Raw genomic sequence first — 23,912 nt, forward strand, 5'->3', positions numbered from 1 at the left:
TATGTGAGAGTAGTAAACTTACGCTTTACCTCTGACTATACCTAATTTTCACTCTACTTTGATATCAAAAAATAAACCTTTCAATATCACATCACATATGACTAATGTTGCTCAGATTTTAAAATTATGAATATATAATTATTTATATAAATAATATGGAGATATACTATATGGCATAATCATTTTGTCATACTCAAAATTTGTGCTTTTTAATAGACAACCTATTGCATCCATTTCAAAGAAAATGAATGAATTTAGAGTAAAATATTATAGGTAGAAATACTGCTTCTCTATAAAAGTAGTTTTTATAGACTGACAATAGAACATGGCTTATTTCCTGTGAGTGACTAGTTCAAATCATGCTGAGTCATAATTGAGAAGAGCTGATACTACTGTATTGTTTTTCAATCACCTGTGTGAAAGGATTTAAGAGTTCAGTACATTTTTAATGAACTGATGTTAACATCACATAAACTATAATCCTAAATGGTCCTAATTGAGTCTATTGTAGCACACTTCAGCTTCAAGCACAACCATCTCCCTACCATTGTTCTTTCCTCAGTAGATTTTGAAACGTGCCTAGAGAGTGCTACACAATATCAAGGAAAATTTGAATTTTAATATCTAATTAATATCTGAAATGCATTTCTACTTTTATAGGGAAGACCATGCTACTGATTTTATTTATTAGAGTGTTCGTTCTCCCATGTGAACTTAACTCTTGAGGGAAAAGCAATAATGCCAATATCTTCCATTTCTGTTTCAATATTCACTTAATTCATTATGTGCTTGTGCGTGTGAGCTCAGTCGTGTCTTACTCTTTGTGTTGTGATGGACTGTAGTCTCCCAGGCTCCTCTGTCCATGGGATTATCTAGGCAAGAATATTGGAGTGGGTTGCCATTTCCTTCTCCAGGAGCATATTAAGTGAATCCTTTTGTAATAAACACAGTACTAAGGACAGTGACCAGCTGCACACAATACATAATTGTCAAATACTGCTTTTAAAGTGACAGGCTGCTAAAAATTTCCATAGTTTGAGTAATCAAAGTATCTTTGGTGTACCTCTAGATGACTACCTCTTAGTGATAGTTCAGACAAGTAAAAAGAAGTCAAAACACAAGAGAAAGACAATGGAACAATTTGATTCTGCAACCTTCATAAAGCATTTTGGGAAGACACGCATAAGCTATTATAAAACATTTGTTTCATAGGTGAAGGAAAAAGGAAAATTAATATCTGTGATATTCTTCTAAACATAATGTTGCTTTAATTACTATAGTTTTTTTCATAGGAAATGTCCAAGTCCTCAACATCAGCTGTATCTAAATGCAGCAGTTCTCGTAGTAAAGTCATTAGAGCTAGTATTTACTGAGCACCTACTCGTATAGAGACTGGTACTATAATTACACTGAGAATAAAAAGGAAAATATTTTTTAAACTATTTCAAATACAACATATTAGATTCCATCTGATACATACTATACTATAATATTTCCTTACCACTTTGTAAGTGAGAATAAGATATAAATCTAGTATAATTTATTTGCACTAAGACCCTGTAAATTAGAGTAATATAATGTTTAAACCACTGCGGCTTATGGAAATATTTCCTAATTAATTTGACTCAAAGATGTTTAAGTCTTAATTGGCAAAATTGTGCACAATTTATCAGTCTAATGGGAGGTAGGGGTGGTGATGCATATGGACTAAGAATTGCAATATGGATATTATAGTAGGAAGCAAATTGATCAAGCAAATCAATCTTTAACTTATCATCATAATGATTGATGCAAGTGAAATAATGTTTGGCTTATCAAGGTAGATAAAAGGAAAATGTTTGAATAAATTAAAATGAAGAAAAATTAGGATAATTTCTGCATTAAGAAACAAAAGTTATAGGTGTCATGAAAGACTACAGTACTTATTCCATTTTTACCCAAGAGCACCAGATGAGGAGTCAGAACCAGACCTCCTGCCTGGGAGTGCTTGCCCTGTAGAGCCTGGTCCTGGACAATGACACCATTTCTTTGAAGGAGTTCTTGGCCTTGTAAAATGGATGGAGCAGTGCCTTCAGCAGTGGATGTTGTAAGGTTCAAATAGATAAAATAAGAAGTGTTCTTGTTATATAAAACATGACACATGGTAGGTACTCAATAAAAGGTAGCTGTGAAAGTGAAAGTCGCTGTCGTGTCTGACTCTTTGCAACCCCATGGACTGTCCATGAAATTCTCCAGTCCAGAATACTAGAATGGGTAGCCTTTCCCTTCTCCAGGGGATCTTCCCAACCCAGGGATTGAACCCAGGTCTCCCACATTGCAGGTGGATTCTTTACCAGCTGAGCCACAAGGGAAGCCCCAGTTCTTGAAATTCATATCTACACGTTCTCTTTTAATCTCTGGGGTATCAATGTTTAGCAATTATAGAGATGTAATACTTTCACCCCAGAAAAAGTGTTGTTCTTTGGAAAGAGAACTGAAGTCTTGGCATGCCTCCCATTGTCCTTGTAGGTATGTTAGCCCAGAATCTCTTTGAGTGTAAGGTGTTCTGGGATAAGAGTGAGGGATGGAGGTCAACAGTTTAGAACACAGGATTTTCTTTGCAGAGAAAGTGAAGGTTTTCCCGCTGTTCTTTCAAGAAACCTGTAATTGTTTGTATATTTAAAGAAAGAAAGAAAGAACTTTTTACTTGTAGCCTCTGGGAATTTTGATTTTGGGTTATCGCCATGGAAATGTGCCCCAATTTGGGTTATAAATATAGTCAAACTCTGCCTGACTGAATTGGGACACACATGCTATCATGAGACTACTTCAGACTTTCCAAAGCCTGGGCACTTATATTTTGCTTTCCTGAATCTATTTCTTACAATTTCTATTTTCTCTCATGGGAAACATTGTTATTATTTTTGCTAAGTTTGGTTGAAGGTTTGAGTGTCACATTTATGTATCTAATTAATCACTGACAAAGTTAGCTCCAGGTCCCAGGCTGGCCAGAGAAAAAGTAAGATGGCAACAATAATTACTAAGGATGATCATTGTTATTTTATCTCTAGACTGCTGGTATGGATTCTGATCACATTAACCTTCCATCAGAGACCCTGTACTCTATGCCAGAATAAAGGGCCATCCATACAAATACAGAAATGTCCAGGATCTTGCAGGTTGGAAGGTATCACACTGATTAGATTTGAGAAACATCACCAAGTACATTTACAATACTTTTTCTTGTAGGTTAGTGTGAAGGAGAGCAGCAATTTAAGATGCCCTGAGAAGATACACATGTTTTTGTGCTGGGCACTGTTTTTTAAGATTCACTGAGAGAATGAGTCACCTAAGAATACCAATCATTGCTTTAATGCTTCTCTTATGTGTCTTACTGCTACAGGATATTATTCACCAATGAATGACTCATATTTAAGCCTACAATCCCAGTCCCATTAATTTAGAGACATTTTCATGCACAAAGATTTGCTATTAAGGTACTTTGTGCCTTTGTATAACATAGCAAAATGGTAGAAAATGGTGAAATGCCTAGTAACTAACTTAATTATATGATAGCATATAACCAAAACATTCACAATACTTAAAATCCTGTTAATGTTGGCTTAAAACTCAACATTCAGAAAACTAAGATCATGGCATTTGGTCCCATCACTTCATGGCAAATAGATGGGGAGATAATGGAGAGAGGTTTTTGTGTGTGTGTGTGGGGGGGGGGGGGGTCCAAAATCACTGCAGATGGTACTGCAGCCATGATTAAAAGATGCTTGCTCCTTGGAAGAAAAGTTATGACCAACCTAGACTGCATATTAAAAAGCACAGACATTGCTAAAAAAAGCCCAGTACATCTAGTCAAAGCTATGGTTTTTTCCAGTAATCATGTATGGATGTGAGAGTTGGACTATAAAGAAAGCTGAGCACTGAAGAATTGATACTTTTGAATTGTGATGTTGGAGAAGACTCTTGAGAGTTCCTTGGACTGTGAGGAAATCAAACCAGTCCATCCTAAAGGAAATCAGTCTTAAATATTCATTGGAAGGACTGATGCTGAAGCTGAAACTCCAATAATTTGGCCAACTGATGCAAAGAACCGACTCATTTGAAAAGATCCTAATGCTGGGAATCATGGAAGGCGGAAGGAGAAGGGGATGACAGAGGATGAGATGCTTGGATGGCATCACCAGCTCCAGAGTTGTGATGGACAAGGAAGCCTGGCGTGCTGCAGTCCACAGGGTCACCAAGAGTCAGACATGACTGAGTGACTGAACTGAACTGATAATATATTGTGAAGTGTAAAAATCAAGTTAGCAAAAATTTTACTGAGTTGAATTGATTTTCTTTTTAAATGCCTTGGTTTATACCGTTTGGGCTTCCCTGGTGGCTCAGTAGGAATCCACCTGAAATACAGGAGACCTCCTACAACACAGGAGAACCAGGTTCAGTCCATGGGTTGGGAAGACCTCCTGGAGAAGGGAATGACAATACACTCCAGTATTCTTACCTGGGAAATCCCATGGATAAAGAAGCCTGGTGGTCTACAGTCTGTGGGGTTGCAAAAGTCAGACACAACTTAGCGACTAAACCACCACCTAATGTGTCTTGAGGTTTGAATATGTGTAAGCTAATATATGATTGCATACATTAAGTATTTAAATTGGTATTGTTTGGTTATAGAGTTACAATATTTTAAAATTTTATTATTTTGACTATACTAAAGTTATCATACGTTCAGTTCAGTTCAGTTGCTCAGTCGTGTCCAATTCATTGCTACCCAATGAACAGCAGCATGCCAGGCTTCCCTGTCCATCACCAACTCCTGGCGCTTGCTCAAACTCATGTCCATTGGGTCGGTGATGCCATCCAACAATCTCATCCTATGTTGTTCCCTTCTCCTGTCCTCAATCTTTCCCAGCATCACAGTCTTTTCCAATGAGTCAGTTCTTGGCATCAGGTGGCCAATGTATTGGAGTGTTATATTTATTAATTATATTATAATCATAGTATCATACATTATATTTACAATATTAGAACATATGCTATTTTTCCTCACCACTTATAGCAAAATAGAACATAGTCCAAGAGAAAGGGAACATCTGATAGACAGTAGTTGGGCTTTCTCTTGATCTCAAATATCAAACAAATCATCTATCACTGTGCAGCTACCCTAACTTCCATTTTTAGCTACTTTAGCTAAGTTTTAATCATTTCAATTAAAGATCCTTGCCTTTTCCTCAAATCACAAGATAATATGAATACAGACTAAGCCAATTATTATAAGACAAATAAGTAAATTTACTAGTTAATGGGTGACATTTAAAATAATTATATTTTTGAAAAGTATAAATTATTTGGAAGTAGAGAAAAGTGCCCTAGGATTATTTAAATATGGTTAAATCCATAGAAAAATTTTAAAATACCTTTACAAATAAATATTCCTTATTTTGATTTAGTTCTTTTAATCACATTCAAAAAATAAAATATTACATACATATATAAAATCTCTAAGTAGTACACACACACATATATGCACACAAACACATCAGCCAGAATTATTTTTGATAAAGTAAAAAACAGTGTTAAATTTCCATAATATAAACTTGTTTTTGCTTTATTTCAGCATTAAATCCAATGAAATAGGCTTTTTCATTTGAAATAATATTTTCATAAATATTTTGTCTCAAGTAGCAAAGAAAATTATACCAAAAATGGTTAAAAAACTCTGGAGATTGTAAACTGCATTTGAATTCAAATATTTCTTAAAACATTAATTAGAAACATTTTGTACTTTCTTATTTTTAAGAGAAGATATTTCCATTTAAAATTTAAAAGTAATTGTTAAGAGTATAGTCTTAGGTTGCAAGCTATGGAAAGAGGAATTTTTAAATGACAAAATAACAGACATTCAGCTAAAACCACTGATTCAATTCAATAGCAAGCTCCTCAATAGCTTCTTGCCATCTAAAATCAATGAGTACTCTTCCTCTTAATAAAATCCTGAGTCAAGTAAAACTCATAGAGGTTTAGAGGGTAAATTAAATGCAACCCAGAAAGCAATTTGTGGTACAGTTTAATTTGCTATTACTCAACACTCAGGCTTGACTAGAAACTAATATTACTATACATATGTTCTTCTTCATTCATGTTTGAGCACTCTCATCAAGAAACTAGGACTCTAAGAAACAGTACTGCAGGACAAAATCAATACAGAACTTTTCAACTGGTGATAAATGAAATAATTCTGAGTACAGAATTAGTTTATAATGAGTCATTTTATTATTTGTTACTGGTAAATTGAGTTAATCTTCTATCTTTTTGATTGGAAATACTTATGCTAAAAAGGTTCTACTATTGCAGAATATGTGTACTTTTTTAAAGCTAGAAATCATCTAGGGATTTTCTAGTCTCTTTGAATTTGTTACATTTATTTCAAATGAGTAAGTGAGGTAAAGGGATTTGTCTCTGTAGGTTTCAATAGGAACTTATGTAGTTTTCGCTTTCTGATTTCCAACAAAAAGGACTATTCATTTATCCCCTCATAAATAATTTTTGACAATCTATTTGTATAATTCATTAAAGAAACCTCAACTAAAACTGAAAGTAGGGTGGGCCTGTAGAAGGAGCTGTCACATTCATAGTCAATTACTCCAAAGTGATCCCTGTTGACATCTCCCACTAGAAGTTGTCTCCTACTTTACCATCCGGGGAAGTTGAAAACTTCTCTATCTCCTGAATAGCCCAGCCAATCAGAGAGGATAGCAGCCCAACCAATGAGAACCTTCATACTTTGGATTCACAGTTTCTTCCAACAGACTCTGATTATTACAGTTCCTCCTAATTCTGCCCTTTTCCTGAAACGCCCCTTCCTTTCCTTGTTCTCTGGATTTGCCTATGAGCCACCATAGTTCGCATAACTTGAATTGTAATTCTCATGGCTATGTCTGTATAAACTCACTTAAGCTGGTAGAATAGCTGTTTATTATCTTATTGAAGTTCAGGTACTATCTGCAAGACGCCATCCTATTAATACCTGCTAAGAATATGAAAAGTTATGACCAACCTAGATAGCATATTCAAAAGCAGAGACATTACTTTGCCGACTAAGGTCCGTCTAGTCAAGGCTATGGTTTCTCCCGTGGTCATGTATGGATGTGAGAGTTGGACTGTGAAGAAGGCTGAGCACCGAAGAATTGATGCTTTTGAACTGTGGTGTTGGAGACTCTTGAGAGTCCCCTGGACTGCAAGGAGATCCAACCAGTCCATTCTGAAGGAGATCAGCCCTGGGATTCCTTTGGAAGGAAAGATGCTAAAGCTGAACCTACAGCACTTTGTCCACCTCATGCGAAGAGTTGACTCATTTGAAAAGACTCTAATGCTGGGAGGGATTGGGGGCAAGAGGAGAAGGAGACAGAGGATGAGATGGCTGGATGGCATCACTGACTCGATGGACGTGAGCCTGAGTGAACTCCGGGAGTTGGTGATAGACAGGGAGACCTGGCATGCTGTGATTCATAGGGTCGCAGAGTCGGACATGACCTGAGCGACTGAACTGAACTGAAGAATATGATGATGAAGAAGACAAAAACTGTATCACACAGTTTCCTGAAAAGTAGAATTTTATTAAGTTACTCCTTAATAGTTCTGAGCAGGCTTTCAGCCAGCACCTGTGTTACCTACGTTATAATTTGATTCCATTCATATCTTGCAAACTATGCAGCCTTAAGCAAGGTCACTGCATGAATAGACGTTCACTAAGTGAGTATATAACCCTAACAATACAGTTAATATTAACTATATTCACTATACTTTTTTCTCCCTAGGTTATCCTATCTGTGTCCATCCTCCAAAAATGCTTTTCTGTGGGGAAAGTTATCTGTCTCCCAAGCAAGAAGTTTGCAGGGAGTATTACTATTTTAAAAGGAGCAAAATGAAACATGGTAACAATGAACTAGCTGTCAGTATTTCCTTCTTTCCTTTTTAATATTTACATTTCAGAATATTTGGAGACAAATAAGAAGGCTAAGTTTATGCTGGAGAAAGATGTATTTATATAATAACTTCACTGACCTAGGTAATGGATATAAAGTTATCAGCATCTTTAAAACAAAATTTTTGATTCCTAATGTTATCTATGCCAAAAAAACAAGACTAGTGCAGATGATACCAGTCCATATAAAGTTGAATAGCATTTTCAGGAGAAATGGGGAATGCTCATCTATACTATATTCATCATCCTGTTAACCAGTTTGATACCTGCTGCTAAGTGACTGCTTCATTTCAGTACAGGGTTGTGGGCTTTTGTTCTAATTTCAGTACTCAACTGCATGATAGTGTAGGAAGCTTGTTTCAGTTTATATATGTGTGGGGAAACTCATAGTAACTTAAACTTAGCCTGTTTCCTTGACTTTGTAAATGTCTTACTGTTAAAGGACTTCCTTAAATTAAAAACTTAGGCTTTTTGTACTTTGTAAGTAAAAGTGCTTTGAATACCTCATAGGACTTCATATGGCTGGAAGACATGTGTAATGATGCATGATGACATTTTTAATATAATTTTATTTTTCCCTTTGATCTCAGTATGATCTGTGAGAAACTTAGGTAGCATCTCTCTTCACATTCAAGAACAACTGATAGCTTTAAAGAACTTGAGAGAAAACTAAGTTCCTTATACTGTTTTGGGGTATAACTTTGGTGCTTGAATTTAAGTATCAGAACCAAACATAAGAAAAGCATTTCCTCCCTTGATCATTTCCCCCTGTGCGACATCAGAGAAAGGGGAAAAGGTTAGAATCAACTTTCCTCTTTGGTTTGGTGGCATCACCCTATTGGTTTGGGGGCATCACCCTAACACTTAAATTCCCTTTAGGGTCCAAAGCAAGCAGAGGCAATTAAGAATTGTTGGCATTGTTGGTTATTTTGCTCCTCATATCTTATTTTGTTCCTGCTATCAGAAACACCCTCAACCTATTTCTTACAGTTAAATGTTGCCCAGTAGAAACGCAGTGCTTTATCTGAGCATACAAAATATAAAATGACTAGAGTAAACAGGAGCAACTGCTCCTTAATCTACAAGCAGAATTCTTGCATCTATAAATTATATGTACAGAAATAGAGAAGAAACAACTCAGCAAGAGGCCTTTCCAATTTAGTCTTTTAGTATAAACAAATCCATGTGACGCAGGCAGTTACCCTTATCATATTTATGGAATCTGCATACATGATAGTCATAGCACTTTAATTAGAAACTCCACTAAGTTATCACTGCGGTTAAGTAAAATTACAGAACTCACTGATACAGTATGTGGTCTTCTACCATAAGTGAGCCTTCTTTGGATAACAAAAAATCATTAAAAAGTATGTATCAGAGCTGTCAGTTTAGTTAATATAAATAGTCTAATTTGGTGTTTAGCTTTCAGGAATTTTTCTCAGGTAATTTTAACAGAAGTAACAAAAAGAGGTAATGAGCATCTCCCTAGCATTCTTTTCTGTTAGTAGTTCTCAATACAAAGTAAAAGTTATAAAGCAAAAAATAGGCCATATTTTCTTCAAGAATGTTGTATTTTTCAAAAGCCATTCTCTAAATGTATATTACACTATACTTATTATTAGGCTTCCCTGGTAGCTCAGACAGTAAAGAATCTGCCTGTAATGCAGGAGACCTGGGTAATCTCTGGGTCGGGAAGCTCCCCTGGAGAAGGAAATGGCAACACACTCCAATTCTTATCTAGAAAGTTCCAAGTAAGGTAATTCTGGAGGAGCCTGACCAGCTACAGATCAAGGAGTCCCAAAGAGTTGGACACAACTGAGCAATTAACACTCATTCACGCTCATATTATATTATATAACTTCAGACAGTGGGTACTTGACTCATGAAAGTTTGAACATGCACACACACACACTTTAAACTGCCTTTGTGTATTGTTGAACAAGCATGACAAGATCATAATTACCCAGTAAGAGTGAAAGCTGGTAATCCCAAGTCTTTACAGGACAGATTATGTTATTTCAAGTCAAAGAAAAATATGCAGATAGAGAGGTAGAGGCAGCAAGAAACAATTTGTAAAATTTCTCCAGGAAATACTATTACTGTACAATGAGGTTTTTTGAAAGTCCTTCTGAGGTTTACTGATTTGCACTTAAAAAGTAGTATGACCTGTCTTGATGTGTCAAACTCTGCAGTTTCATTTTATTTATTTAGCTTTTTGTGTAACATTTGTAGTATAAAGAAAAGCATTAAAACTCCTTAGAAGCAGTGAAGAGATAAGAAGTTATTTGAACTAGTGCTAGCACGTATGATGGGTATCTGTCCCTGGAAGTCTGTGGATTGCAAATAATTCTGAACCATCAATCATATCTTCTGTGGAAGAGAAAAAGCAAAACAAAAATGGTGATGGAAATGATATTTTTAGCCTCTTTCTAGTCTATGATTCATGTGATTCATATATGGAGAGTATCTTATAACTATTAATTAGTATGTGAAGTTGCTCAGTTGTATCTGACTCTTTGCCACACCATAGACTGTAGCCTACCAGGCTCCTCTGTCCATGGCATTTTTCCAGGTAATAGTACTGGAGTGGATTGTCGTTTCCTTCTCCAGGGGATCTTCCCAACCCAGGGCTTGAACCCGGGTCTCCCACATTGTAGACAGACGCTTTACCTTCTGAGCCACCAGGGAAGTCCTTAATTACTATAGGGGCCACCAAAAGCATCAGTTATGATAGAGAACTCAATCCTCATAGGCAGGTTAATTGGGGGACTAATCTGCATAGGGAAGGTAGATAGGGGGACAAAGTCTGCTGAACCTAAGTATAGGTCCAAGTTACACTTAGAGGACATAGAAATGTGCATGCACAGGCACAAAATGGGACCCTGATATTGCCAAACTATTGAATTCTTTTTCTAGGTTCTACTATAAATTTGACCCAACTTGAGAAATGTTTTACCAGAATGGGAAAGGCTGAAGCTGAGCAGATAGGGAAGAAGCTATCTTTGGTCACAAAAAGTACACAAAAAAGAAACAGGAATCCCTGGAATTTCATCTGAAACCTTGGTCTTGGTAAATCATCTCACAGGCAGTAGTTTGATAGGATGATTATTGATATAGGATGATTAAACAATGTCTGTATTAGCTATCAAATTTGGATTGATTACTAGGAACTTCATTTATCCTTTGTAATTGTATGGTGTTACATGCATATTCTAATAGGAAAGCATTTTCTTATTTTGTCATCTTTTAGTTCTCTCAAAGCACATCAGTGAAAATATTGTTTGCAATTGAAAATGTTTGATTAGGAATGTGTGAAAGTTAAGTCATACTTCTTTTTCTCAGAGTAAGTTAGGAAGAAAATGAGGAGACTTTAAAAATATATCTACAGCATATGCATAAACTTTATATGTGTATTTATATATAGATGATGCAAAACTTATGCACAAATTCCAACAGAGGCTGACACACTGCATGTGTCTTAGCATGTGAAATTTTCCTATTCGTATACAAGGAAATTGTCACTTATATCCAAGATCTTCATCATATTTATCAATGTTGAAAATGAAATATAAATTTTATTAATTGAATCTTAGAAAACCTGAATTAATTTAGACATGTCTGATATAACAAGTTGCATTCCAAAAAGAGTTTCTTCTGTCTTATATTTCATGCCATATATACAGCTTTAACCACTGATGAAAATTAATTAAATAGCAATGATATTTCATTGAGTGTAGAATTCACCATAAAAAACTGTGATTATAAGATAAACATATTTTAGATAAGCAGAAATTGTATAAAACATTTATTTAATTATTTTATGGATGAGGTACTTCATAATCTAAAGAGTAATGTCACTGTATTTTTAGAATTTGGAGTTTGTGCTTCTTGAATTGTTTTGAGACAATTATATTGCAGAGTCTCAAGGTACCAGGTGTTTGCCTTTTATGATCTGACTTTTTGAAACAACTGAAAGCTATCTGTAATGATGAACAGTAGCATTTTACAAAAAAAAGGAGAGATATAAAATAACACAGCACGTTTTCTTCACTGGCTTCAGTTCAGTTCAGTTCAGTTGCTCAGTTGTGTCCGACTCTGCGACCCCATGGACTGCAGCACACCAGGCCTCTCTATCCATCGCCAACTCCTGGAGTTTACTCAAACTTATGTCCATTGAGTTGGTGATGCCTTCAGTGGCTTAGAAACTAGCTTTTAAGACAATTACAAAAGGGGACTTCCAAAATATTTTGAGACATGATGATATTCAGTGAAGTAGCAGAATAGAGTCAGTTTGAAGGACAGCACTCTAATGGGCTCCCATGGTGGCTCGAGTTTGATCCCTGAGTCAGAAAGACCCCCTGGAGAAGGGAATGGCAACCCATTCCAGTGTTCTTGCCTGGAGAATTCCATGGACAGAGGAGCCTGGTGGCAGGCTGTGTAGTTCATGGGGTCACAAAGAATCATTGTGAGCGACTAACACACACTTTTCTAAGTACATGATTTAAGTTATTAGCAAAAAGTCATTCTTGGCTTTATTCTTGGCTTATATGAAGGAATGTTTTTTGGATCTAGATTTAGAAAAAACAGTGCTGGTAGTCTGGTATGAGAGAATGAGACGAATGGTTATGGTCTTAAAACACAGTTTTGAATGACAGAAATCTGAGGAAAACCTGATGAAGCAAGCTTGCTACCCATGCAATGAGCAGTAACATTTGGCTATGGAAATCATATCAAACTATTTTTGAGAGTATTAATAAGCATTTTTCAGTAGAGTGTAACACAATAATGTCCTGATAAACCGGAGGAAAATGTTTTAATTTTCTTTGCTTTGAAAAAATATAATATGTAATACCTACTGTACTCTGCCAGAATCAGAGCCCTTAATAATGATCTTAAGAAAACAGAGAAACTAACCCAGTTGGAATAAACATGAGTAAGACTTTATATCTCTTTTCTCCTGGGTAGAGCGGCCTTTGTTCTGAACATTCAAAGTAGCTGGACTTCATTTTTTTCTGAAATCTACCTATTATTGCAGATAGTCACTGTGACTTTGAGCCTGATATTTGAAACAAAAATCACTCCCACATCTCAGTGATAATCACTATTTGCCTTGTGGCTCTTAGTTTTTCCTTTGAAAACATTACCGAGTCACCAATCTCTGTTATTTGTGCGCTGGGGATTATTCGCTTCTCTGAATACAAATACAAAATTCAAACAGCTGTCAAAAACTTCTGTATGTCAAAAGTTTCTGTAGACTTCGGTAGCATCTATATAATAATGAGCTATATTCAGAACAATGTAGTTACCTTCAAAGGGCAAAACACTCCAATATTGTGTTTCAAATGTGGACACAGCATTCCAGAGGTAAAAGTTCAAAAACATTAACAATAGTTTTGGAAGATAAGAAAGTGATACTTTTAAAATCACCTGATACTAAGACCCAGCATGTGTACCCAGAAATTTCTTCTGGTTTTTTTGGGACAGAGACTGAAAGATGGTCTCAGGATGAAACATTTACAAAATTTTCCACACCAAAGGTAACTTATTATATGACACAATTTGGCCTATGAACTAAAGAACAGTAAGGCACCCTGCAGTTTGAGAAAAAGAAATAATTAATCTCTAAAGTTTATATTTAGAATCTCAATAGTCAAAAATATATTGTCCTATACACGCAGTGTTAAAAATGATTGGCAAATTGCTAGTCTGGAATAAATTATTTTCAGTGAAATTATTCTTCTGAACAAATGCTAAAATTATACTTACCTAAATGAAATGGGAGAATGCAATTAAATATTTGAAAGAAAACTTGCTCTATCTTGAAGATGTAAAAAGATTAGAATGCTAAGAGCTGACAATAACATAAAATGCAGGCTTCAGTTAATAATAACGTATCAATATTATTTATTGTAAGATGTATCAAAGTGTTAATAGGAGAACCTATTCAGGAGGAGGGTATATATGGAAAGTTTATAATTTGTGCACAATTTTTATGAAAACCTTAAACTGCTTTTAAAAATAAAGTCTATTTTTTTTTTTTTTTAATACAAGGATTAAACCAGAAAAGACTGGAGGAAAAGACTTCACTAGTAAATGTGAAGGGAATTCAGGCTATTTTCATGGAATTTAAAAGATGATTGTGCTATTTTGCATTATATTGAATTTTATTTCTATAGAGTTTAGTGTGTGTGTGTGTGATATAGATAGTCATGTGTTACCACTATTATATTTAACCTGAGTGATCCTTTTTAAGAAGATTCTATACTTACATAATCATATGCATTTCAAAAAAGAATATTTCTATATGTGTAATTTTGTGATTTTTGCCGCAATTATCCTAGGTTCCTTTAAAAATTTTTGAAATAGTATAAACTTTAATAGGTTCTCCAATAAGTAGACACTTTAATTTATGTTTTACAATGATATAAGCCAATTTTGACACTTTAGGGACATATTTCAGATAGTCAGCTTCATGAAGATGAAATGAAATGTTCTTCATATCACAAAATAATTCTGATCTAGTTTATGTCTTAACCTGACAGATGGAAGAAGATAGATGATGGTACTTTGGGAATTAAGGAATTACTTTCCTGGAATAGATCATAGAGCTTAATGTCTATAGAAAGCATCTTATCTTAGGTTTCACAAACTGACAAAGCACAAGGAGAATGTGGTTCAGATATCTTGTTTGATCACTAACTTTTCAGAGACATGAAAATCTAGATTTTCATTGAAACTGCAGTGTGGATGATAACTGATCAAATCAATTTTAGTTCCTGGGAAACTCTGACAGAAAAAGCTCTTTTTTGTGAAGGGCACCATCCTTTGACTCTCAAACAAAATAATTTCTCCTTATGTTTGTAGAGCAATATTGTTGGTACTATAACAGTGAAGGAAGAAGTTAAAAATTAACAGCTTGAGACTTAAATCTATTTTAGTAATATATGTTGAAAAATCTTACAAAGTATTCTGTTCACTAAATTCATTATAAAGTTTCAAATTATATGCAAGATATGTACATATTAACAAGATAGATTAATAGGACAATTATAAAAAGTTTTAAGCCCCCATAAAATGGACCTATCTGAAATTACACCATCAAAGGACTTGAAAATATGGAGAATGCATGCTGTTATAGAATGGTATAATGTTCAAAAAATTCCCTAGCTATTATTTTCTCCCATTCAGAAGGCTGTCTTTTCACCTTGCTTATATTTTCCTCTGTTGTGCAGAAGCTTTTAATTTTAATTAGATCAAAATATACAAGCAACTTATGCAACTCAATTCCAGAAAAATAAATGACCCAACCAAAAAATGGGCCAAAGAACTAAATAGACATTTCTCCAAAGAAGACATACGGATGGCTAACAAACACATGAAAAGATGCTCAACATCACTCATTATCAGAGAAATGCAAATCAAAACCACAATGAGGTACCACTTCACACCAGTCAGAATGGCTGCGATCCAAAAGTCTACAAGCAATAAATGCTGGCGAGGGTGTGGAGAAAAGGGAACTCTCCTACACTGATGGTGGGAATGCAAACTAGTACAACCACTATGGAAAACAGTGTGGAGATTCCTTAAAAAATTGCAAATAGAACTGCCATATGACCCAGCAATCCCACTGCTGGGCATACACACCGAGGAAACCAGAATTGAAAGAGACACATGTACCCCAATGTTCATCGCAGCACTGTTTATAATAGCCAGGACATGGAAACAACCTAGATGTCCATCAGCAGATGAATGGATAAGAAAGCAGTGGTACATATACACAATGGAGTATTACTCAGCCATTAAAAAGAATACATTTGAATCAGTTCTGATGAGATGGATGAAACTGGAGCCGATTATACAGAGTGAAGTAAGCCAGAAAGAAAAACACCAATACAGTATACTAACACATATATATGGAATTTAGAAAGATGGCAATGATGACCCTGTATGCAAGACAGCAAAAAAGACACAGATGTGTATAGTGGACTTTTGGACTCAGAGGGAGAGGGAGAGGGTGGGATGATTTGGGAGAATGGCATTGAAACATGTATACTATCATGTAAGAATCGAATCACCAGTCTATGTCCGATGCAGGATACAGGATGCTTGGGGCTGGTGCACAGGAATGACCCAGAGGGATGTTGTGCGGAGGGAGGAGGGAGGGGGGTTCATGTTTGGGATCACATGTACACCCGTGATGGATTCATGTCAATGTATGGCAAAACCAATACAGTATTGTAAAGTAAAATAAAGTAAAAATAAAAATTAAAAAAAAAAATTCCCTAGCACTCTTTTATTCAACCATGTAACAAAAACTGTTAACCACCCACTTTCTATTAGTTACTCTTAAATACTGATGGCACTTTTTCAGTCAAGAATGGCACAATCTCTCCACTCATAAGACTTACCATCTAATAAATGAAATAGATGAGTAAATTATTATAAATGTATTAGGTATTATGAAAAAGATTCAAGGTATAAAAACCATGTATAATAGAAGGATCCAACTCAACCAAAGAAGTCTTTCAGTAAGGGCTATGGCAGCCCATGCATGGCTACTTGGCAGACCCTAGAAGGCTATGAATTACAGTCCCACCAGCTTTTAATTCCAGGCAAAATTATGAATTAATAACACCAGAAGTAGACTCTTGTCTAATTTATTTATTTATTTTTTTAATTTGGCTGCATAGGGTCTTGCTTTCAGTACCCAGGGAACTTTGTTGTAGCATGTAGGATCTAGTTCCTTCACCAGGGATCAAATCCAGGCCCTCTGCATTAGAAGCATGGAGCCTTAACCATTGGACCACCAGGGAATTCCCACTGTCCACTTTTTTTTCCTTTACTTTCCCATGTGTAACTCAAACTCTATATCCCCTAATAAATATATCATTAAAAATTTTAGATGCTACTGAGGTAGATTTACCAATGCTTCTGAAGATCTCTTGATTTTTACTGGTTCCACTGAAATACATAAACATAAGAATGAGTGTAGTGATGTTTACATTTTTAGGATTTAATCATTCAGTTCAGTTCAGTCCAGTTGCTCAGTTGTGTCCGACTCTTTGCGACCCCATGAATTGCAGTACGCCAGGCCTCCCTGTCAATCACCAACTCCTGGAGTTCACTCAGACTCACATCCATCGAGTGAGTGATGCCATCCAGCCATCTCATCCTCTGTCATCCCCTTTTGCTCCTGCCCCCAATCCCTCCCAGGATCAGGGTCTTTTCCAATGAGTCAACTCTTCTCATGAGGTGACCAAAGTACTGGAGTTTCAGCTTCAGCATCATTCCTTCCAAAGAACATCCAGGGCTCATCTCCGTTCGAATAGACTGGTTGAATCTCCTTGCAGTCCAGGGGACTCTCAGGAGTCTTCTCCAACACCACTGTTCAAAAGCATCAATTTTTCGGTGCTCAGCTTTCTTCACAGTCCAACTCTCGCATCCATACATGACCACTGAAAAAACCATAGACTCGATTAAACGGACCTTTGTTGGCAAAGTAATGTCTCTGCTTTTCAATATGCTATCTAGGTTGGACATAACTTTTCTTCCAAGGAGTAAGTGTCTTTTAATTTCATGGCTGCAGTCACCATCTGCAGTGATTTTGGAGCCCAAAAAGATAAAGTCTAACATTGTTTTCATGTTTCCCCATCTATTTCCCATTAAGTGATGGGACCAGATGCCATGATCTTCATTTTCTGAGTGTTGAGCTTTAAGCCAACTTTTTCACTCTCCTCTTTCACTTTCAACAAGAGGCTTTTTAGTTCCTCTTCCCTTTCTGCCATAAGGGTGGTGTCATCTGCATATCTGAGGTGATTGATATTTCTCCCTGCAATCTTGATTCCAGCTTGTCCTTCTTCCAGCCCAGCGTTTCTCATGATGTACTCTGCATATAAGTTAAATAAGCAGGGTGACAATATACAACCTTGATGTACTCCTTTTCCTATTTGGAACCAGTCTGTTGTTCCATGTCCAGTTCTAACTGTTGCTTCCTGACCTGCATACAGGTTTCTCAAGAGGCAGATCAGGTGGTCTGGTATGCCCATCTCTTTCATAATTCTCCACAGTTTCTTGTGATCCACACAGTCAAAGGCTTTGGCATAGTCAATAAAGCAGAAATAGATGTTTTGTTTTTTTTTTTTTAACTCTCTTTTTCGATGATCCAGCGGATGTTGGCAATTTGATCTTTGGTTTCTCTGTCTTTTTGAAAACCAGTTTGAACATCTAGAAGTTCCCGGTTCATGTATTGCTGAAGCCTGGCTTGAAGAATTTTGAGCATTACTTTACTAGCATGTGAGATGAGTGTAATTGTGCGGTAGTTTGAGCATTCTTTGATATTGCCTTTCTTTGGGATTGGAATGAAAACGGACCTTTTCCAGTTCTGTGGCCAGTGCTGAGTTTTAGGATTTAATCATTAATTCTCAGTAATTCTGGGTACTTAATAATGGTATTTTGATACACTATTGTTTCAGAATTCCTTTAAATATCTGTTCTTTCCAGATTACTATCAGAAAATGTGATAAAAAATCATACTCCTAGAAAATTATGACAAATCAGAACTAAAACTAGAAATTCCTCAAAGTCAGGAACCATATTTTATGTGACTTGATATATTTAGCATCTGTGATAGTCCTAAGCATCTGACAGGCATCCAAAATACGTATTACATGAAAATATATAACAACCTACATAATCACAAAACTTTCTTTTTTTTAATGACAATGTCAAAATAAAAGAACTAGCTTGATTGAGTGTTCTTTTAAACATGTAAGGAAAATACTTATCTGTTTAGAAAATAATACTGAAAATGTGCCTGAATTGATAGATGAAAAAAAAAAAATGATAAGCAGATAAACAGCATTTTTTTAATAACAAAAAAAGCATACATCAATGGAAGTGAAATGGACTCTATGGAACTGTTGATTGTTTCAGTGGATTTTTCAACCATTTTCATTCTTAAGGCCATTCAACAAGTTGCATCCTTGCCTCTGTTGTCTTTCTTTAGAAGCTATAAAGATCTCTGCCATGGATGACTTCTCTCTTATGAAATAAAATAGAGACTCATAATTAGTCAAAACCAGTAGTTAAGCCCCTCAGTGACAAGTGATCAGACTTCTGATTACAGGTTAAAAATATCGTAAGGCAGCAAATAGTTGTACAGAATGAAAAACAAAAGAGGTAAGTTATTCAAGCGTTTCTTTTCATGTGTAGAAAATATCTGAATAGATATTCTAGATCATAGAATTCTAAATCTTTAAGAATCTTTTCAGTGTTATGAAATGCCACAATAAAGCGTTATTGGCTAAAATATGCTTCTCATACAACATTCTTCATGTTTCTTCTCTTTTTGTAAGAACAATCACTCAAAAGTATTTAGTTTAAGTGTTTGAAATATTATAATACATTTAAAAATATAAGCCATTCTGACTATAATGTAATCTACATAATACATAAGGATATATATTTGTGATAAACATTAAGGTACATAATGCTCAAAAGCAATGTAAAATTCTTTAAGTAACTGCTTTAAGATTATTATGAATCTCTTTCTTAGATTAATAGTTTTTTGCAATATAAATTTTGACATGGAAGAAATGATGACTTTTGCTGGAATCAAAATTATCCTAACATATTTACTCCTAATAGTGTTTAATTTCACATTGCAATGATTAATTAGAGTGGATGACTTTATTTTCTTCCATTTTAACTACAATACATGATCTCTTTTCTTTTTATCCTATTATAAGGATCATTACAAAAATGGGAAACAATTAACACCAGGTTTAATGCCTGAGTGCTACAGAGCTGAAGTAATTGCACTCAAGGTCTGCTAACTTTTTAATCAGGCATTTGGTTGCAAGCTGCTTGCAATTGATTCTGAAAGAACTAACATTACCTAAGGAGGAAAGCAGGTGTGCCAGGAAAGCAGGCATATTGGCAAAACTAATGAAAATTTTAAAAGGAGAAAAAAAAGTAGGAAAAACAAAGCAACTGCTTGTCATCAGGCCACTTATTTGACTCAGCCTGTTACTGAAAAACTACAGTTGTGAGCACAAGCATTATAGGGGAGGCCCTACTGACCTACAGCTTTCAAAATATAATGCTAATGCTTAGCAATGAAGGCTCAGTCCATCTCAAGTATAGTGAATTGAGTTAATTAAGAGAAAAAAGCTTGAATTTTCCATATTCACAAGAGTTTAAGACACCATCAGAGGTTCCTGGAATTACATCCTAATTAGAAAAGTTCCCTGTTATTTGCATTCAGGCTGCTCTTTGAAAAACAAGTTTGGTTAGGTACTTTGTTCTCTCTTAAAAAAAAAATTTAATTTTTCACTGAAAGCTAATGATATTTTCTGTTTCTTTTCTTTAATGTCATTCACCTACTGTGAAAGTGACTCCTTTTAGGCAAGGTGCACACATTTCAAGGTGTGTGCATCCATTAGGAGTACTGAAAGTTGGGGTATTTAAAAGATCCCCTCCTCTATAGTCCCTTGAAAGGGTTAATGAAAAGTGAAAGTGAAAGTGTTAGTCGTTCAGTTGTGTCCAACTCTTAGGATCCCAGAGGCAGACCACCAGGCACCTCTGTCCAAGGGATTTTCCAGGCAAGAATGCTGAAGTAGGTTGCCATTCCCTTCTTATTTAATACTACTGCAAAAGTGCTTTCCACTAATAGGACAATAGGCTGATAAGCAGATGAATCCTTATAAAACTCCAAGTTTGAACATTTTTATGATGGTTAGGTACACCAAAGTTCTCCATTTACACAGAGAAAGGAAAACAAATGACAGATTTGCCCATTACCTGGTGAATTCCAGGACAGAGTTATTGTTTTCTTGAATTTCCCAAAGGAAGTAAGAACATTTAAATGTTTAGAATATAAAGGAGAACTACTCCTTGCCCCAGAAAAGCAAGTCAGAGTAGAAATAAGAAAAAGAGAAAACAGAAAGGAGTTTTCTAAAGCAAAGTCCTATGTGCGTTTTAATTACACTTGTGTGCTGGGCCACCAGGCAATCAGCATTAGAATTCGTTAGGATGCCTCAGAACCCAGAATGAAGTACACAGAAATCAATGGATCTAACACGGGATACCCATTTACATGAGTTTCTATTCCAGCTCCAAATAAGTTAGGGAAGGCTCAGCTCAGCTTCTGTGGATCATTTTAGCTTCCCATGAGCTCTGGCTCAGCTTCTCCCACTGTAAGAAGTGGGCACCGAATGAATCACTGCTGCTTCTGTTGTTTCTAGGTGAAGGGCTAATACGAGTAAACAGAAGGCACTTGGCATCAGTCCATCTGAACATAAAGTCCCATAATCATATGGGACTCCCAGATGGCCATGATCCCAAGAAACTCAGGAAGGATGCCAAATAAGAGGAGAACAAAGAGATTGGCAGGCAAAGGAGCCCCTTGGTGGCCCAGATTGACACAAGGATGGCTTTTACCAGATTAAAAACTATGCACTTTCTGACTCCAAATGTGACTTTAAACAAAATCCTCACTCTCTGTGCAGCATTTTATAGCAATTTGAAGTTCATATTGATGTAATCCTTTGGTATTCAGTAGGCCTGAGTGATGTGTATGTGTGTTATTTTTGTATATTACAAATTATGTATGTTTTGTATATTACAAAAATAACATTCCATGTATTATATTCCATGTAATTACATGTGTATTACATTCCAAGAATTTTTGGAAATACATGCCATAATAATTCTTCCTGCCAGTGGAACAGAGAAAGGCATCCCAAAACTAGGCACGTTTGTGAGTGTGAAGTAGCACTGTTGTAGCCACGCATTCCAGAAAACAAACTCATTCAGAACAGTGCAGATAGTGGAGTGCAGTTTACTACACCCGGGGTGGGGGGCCCCAAGGCAGAGTCTCCTCTTAGCCAAGGACCCTGACTGACTTTTGTCCTTATATACCTGAGGTTTACTGTTCAAGCCTACATCCCCAAATTCTTTAAACCTAGCCTGGAAAGTGTTAAAGGGAGATACAATCAGGTTACAGCCATGATTCATAATCAGAGGGGTCAGCTGGTTATACACTGTAGTCTACACCAAAGGGTGCCATAAAGATTACAAAGGTGACTGACTACATAGGAGATTATTACATTCTTTTTGGCGACAGGAAATCTTGGTATGGAATCTGGGGTTTATCAGTCCAGGAGGCCAGTTCGACTGTAGGTACATTATCCCCATTGCTACCAGGCACATAGTCCAAAGCTCACTGAAAGTGCAAGATGGAGTTTCCTTCTTTTTCAAGATGGAGTCAGCTCGGCCTGTTCCTTTCCTCCCTCAGCACCACTTATACAGATTACCCTATCTGTTGTGATATTATTAGCATAATGTTAGTCTTCCAGTGCCTCCACATCAAAGAATTCTATTAGAGACTCCTTGCCTTTGCTAGACATTGATTCTTTGCATTTTTTGTGTTGAGTGGCTTGAGTTTCCTGAAGTAACTTAATATGATCAAATTTGTTTGGAAAAAAAAACATTATTGGATAAATTGGTTGACTGATGCCAGTGTCACTCAATGTGTTTAGAGATAAAACTTTTCCCACTTAAAAATAATAAATGCAATAAGAAGAAATACTATTTGAGTTGTATTTAATATTCAAGAATTTCTTGTATCTATTCTAAGTTCTCAAGTAGAAAAAAATTCATCTTTGCTTAAGAGGTACTTATAGTTTTTAAAGCTGTTTATTAATTTGTTCCAGACAAACAATTTTTAAAGGTAATGTTTAGTCATGATCCTTTGTTGGTTAATTTCCTTTTTTATTTCCATCTCTTTCCTCAATACACACATGAATGTGTATACATATAGTTATTATGAATTTCACCTGTTTCTGTACTGTAACCATGAATTACTTTTAAATTTGAAACACCTAAATTATTACGCCTAATGAACACAATTTAAACACCCATTTGTTTATTCACAATGTTTTCTTAAAAATGCATACATGAATTCTAGATTCAGGATGATAATCAATGTTCTAAGAAAGTATTATGTTGTAATTTAATTGTCAGCATTACTTTCTTAATTGTACATAAAATAACGGTTCTCTGTGCTTTGCAATCTATGGTCTCTCAGATTTGGGTTCTCAGTGTTTCTCTCAGAAATACTGTTAGCAGCCAGGAGGAGGAAAAAATGGAACTAATACTCTTCGAGGATTTGTTGTTTATTGGTCGGTATATTAGGAACTTTATATTAAATGAAAGTGAAAGTGTTAGTCTTTCAGTCATGTCTGACTCTTTGCTACCCCATGGACTGTAGCCTTCCAGGCTCCTCTGTCCATAGAATTGTCCAGAATTCCAAGAATACTGGAGTGGGTTGCCATTCCCTTCTCCAAGGATCTTCCTGAGCCAGGAATCCAACCATGGTCTCCTGCATTACCATCTGAACCACCAGACAAAGACTTAAAAATTAGAATCCTTTTTTTTGCAAAAAAAAAAAGGAGGAAAGAGACAAAGAACTTCAGTGATTAACTTGCTCTAGGACATACTTTTTACGTGTAAGGGCCAACTCTCTTGCTTGTTGTTCTTTGCATATACTTTCTCCACTTACACAAAAAAAGCAAAACACACACACACACACACACATACACACATCCCAACTTATCCCCAATGATGAGAAAAGTGACTCAAAGTTTGAAAAAAAATTTAACAAATTTTGACAAAAGAATATTAAAAAAATTTAACAAATTTTGACAAAAAATATAAAAATGATCAGTGCAATGATAAACTGTCTATACTTCTACTAGTTTCTGAGCATCTTGTTTGTTTTGCATCTGTGAGTGTTCACTCACTTCAGTTGTGTCTGACTCTTTGCAACCCTGTGGACTATAGCCTGCCAAGCTCCTCTGTCCACAGGATTCTCCAGGCAAGAATACTGGAGTGTGTTGCCATTTCCTCCTCCAAGTCCTGTTTGTTTTAC

General features: G+C 35.8%; 1 protein-coding gene across 2 annotated transcripts in view; it reads right to left on the minus strand.

Moving 5' to 3' along the window:
• Nucleotides 1-23,912, minus strand: part of PCDH9 (protocadherin 9) — a 1,167,447-nt gene that overhangs the window by 422,845 nt on the left and 720,690 nt on the right. The gene's annotated exons all lie outside the window — the stretch shown is intronic.

Source organism: Capricornis sumatraensis, chromosome 12 (genome assembly GCF_032405125.1).
Source record: "Capricornis sumatraensis isolate serow.1 chromosome 12, serow.2, whole genome shotgun sequence".
Lineage (NCBI taxonomy): Eukaryota > Metazoa > Chordata > Mammalia > Artiodactyla > Bovidae > Capricornis > Capricornis sumatraensis.